The sequence below is a fragment of the Gossypium arboreum genome, chromosome 6 (assembly GCF_025698485.1).
Source record: "Gossypium arboreum isolate Shixiya-1 chromosome 6, ASM2569848v2, whole genome shotgun sequence".
NCBI classification, from domain to species: Eukaryota; Viridiplantae; Streptophyta; class Magnoliopsida; order Malvales; family Malvaceae; genus Gossypium; species Gossypium arboreum.
The window spans coordinates 20,475,554-20,477,996 of NC_069075.1; the positions used below are offsets into that span (position 1 = coordinate 20,475,554).

Below are 2,443 nucleotides of genomic sequence, written 5' to 3' on the forward strand. Positions count from 1 at the left end.
AATTTATTGTTGAAACCTTGATAAATCGTAATTTATACATATTTTTATCCCATGCTTAGCACATTTATGGATGATTTCTCCTTAGATTTGGTGAATTCGATACTCCTAATCCTTTAATTTCATGTTTTATACTTAGGTGAGCATAGGAGAGTAAAAAGAGCAAGAAACGGGCTGAAAATGGAGAAAATGGGCCAATGTGGGTAATCAACATGGCCTGGACTTCCCTACATGGGTATACCACACGCCTGTGTAGTGTTAGCATACTTTAACACGGCTTGGACTTCCTTACACGGGTAGACCACACGGTCATGTCTATTAAATAGACCATAACATGGTTGGAAGCACTCGAACACGGGTGTGTCACACGGGCGTGTCCCTGTCGAGCCCAAGTGTAGTTCTAATCAGAAAAGGGCACTTTGGAGGGCTTTGAGGCATTATAAAGCCTATTTAAACACATTAGAGGAGAAAAAAAAGGGACACACAGAGTAAAAGGCAAGGAATTACTCGAAGAAAGCCGATTGATCCATCTTAGAAGCCAAATTCTCCTTCAAGACTGAAGATCTCCCTTCAATTTCCTTTGGGATTTTTGGATTTCTTTATGTTTTGTTATTATTATTCTTCTGAGATGTTTTCTTTTACACTTATGAACGAAATGCCCTAAATACCTAAGGGGAATGAAACCTAAGATGGATCTTGTTATTATTTTCTGAATTATATGATAAATACTTGATTTGTTCTTAATTATGTGTTCTTAATTCTTGTTTTAATATTCTAGGATATTGATTCAAGTATTGATGTGCTTATTTAGAGGAGCAAAAGTCTCTGTCTAATCGTAGATCTAGCATAATTAAGCGGAGTTGATTGCACCCCTAGACATAGGGCGACATAATTTTGCCGGATTAGGGTGAAACCTAATAAGGGAATCCATAGATCGAGTTAATGCAACACTAGGGGTTTTAATTAGAAAGAGATTTCAATTAATCAACCTAGGGTTAGACGTTGTTAGTCTCGAGAGAGATAATAATATAACTTAGGGATTTCTACGGATCAAGTCAAGTGAATAAATCGTCTGATTCAGAGTTAAATAACAAGTGAAGTCTAGGTGGATTTTCTCTTGGGTATTGTCCAAATCAATCAGCTTTTCCTAAAAGTATTTCCCCAATTTACCTTTTGTGCATTCTTAGTTTAGTTAATTAGTTTAGTTAAAACAAATCCCCTTAATTTTAGGCTAGATAATAAAAACAAAGTTAATACTAGTACTTTTAGTTCCTGTGGGTTCGACATCCCGGTCTTGCTATAAACTATACTACTGTTCGATAGGTGCGCTAGCCTTCATCGTGATAATAGTTAGTTTTCAAGTACGGTCAATTATAAATTTAAAACTTATCACTATTTAACGATCATCAAGTTTTTGGCGCCGTTGCCAGGGAACTAAGATATTTGGAACACTTAATTTTTATTACTTTAGCCATTTATTTTATTGCAATTTAAATTTTGTTTATATTACTAAGATTTTTTTTATTTCCTCCTGACAGGTTTTTATAGTTTATGACTAGAAGAAACCCGTTAGGACCATTACTTTTTGATAGTGAGATAGAACACACAGCTCGCAGAAACCGAAGAGAAATTAGGCGAAGCCTACGTGACATAGAGGAAGGACAAGAGGACAATATTCAAACCACAACTGAGGAGATGGCTAAAAATCAGAATAATCAGCTTCCTCCTGTGGTTGCTGCAGATCCAATAAATTAGAATCCTGCTCCTTATACTATGTATGATTATGCTAAACCTACTTTAACAGGAGTCGAATCGGGTATAGTTAGACCTGCTATTGCTGCAAATAATTTTGAACTGAAACCTAACACAATTCAAATGATACAACAGTTTGTTTAGTTTGATGGTTTGCAGGATGAGGATCCAAATACTCTTTTTGTGAATTTTCTAGAGTTTTGTGACACATTTAAGATCAATGGTGTTTCTGATGATGCCATTCGCCTTCGGTTGTTTCCTTTTTCGTTGAGGAACAAAGCTAAACAATGGTTGAACTCGTTACCACGAGGGTCAATTACTACTTGGGAACAAATGACCGAAAAGTTTTTACTTAAATATTTTTCACCGGATAAAACGACTAAATTGAGGAATGATATCTCTTCTTTTGTACAGATGGATCTAGAAACACTCTATGATGCATGGGAGAGATACAAGGATCTTTTGAGAAGGTGCCCTCACCATGGGTTACCACTCTGGCTAGGGTTCAAATTTTTCACAATGGCTTGAATCCTTCGACTAGATAGATGATGGACGCAGCTACTGGTGGGACTATCAATAATAATACACCTGAGGAGGCTTATGAATTTATAGAAGAGATGTCACTGAATAATTATCAGTGGCAAGTCATGAGGACAAAGCCAACGAAAGCAGCTGGCGCTTTTAACGTTGATTC

General features: G+C 36.4%; 1 non-coding gene across 1 annotated transcript; it reads right to left on the reverse strand.

The window, feature by feature from the left end:
• Positions 1–2,130: 2,130 nt before the first annotated feature.
• LOC128294992 (small nucleolar RNA R71) lies at positions 2,131–2,237 on the reverse strand. Its single transcript, XR_008285299.1, has one exon. It is a non-coding gene; the product is annotated as a small nucleolar RNA R71 (small nucleolar RNA).
• Positions 2,238–2,443: the final 206 nt, after the last annotated feature.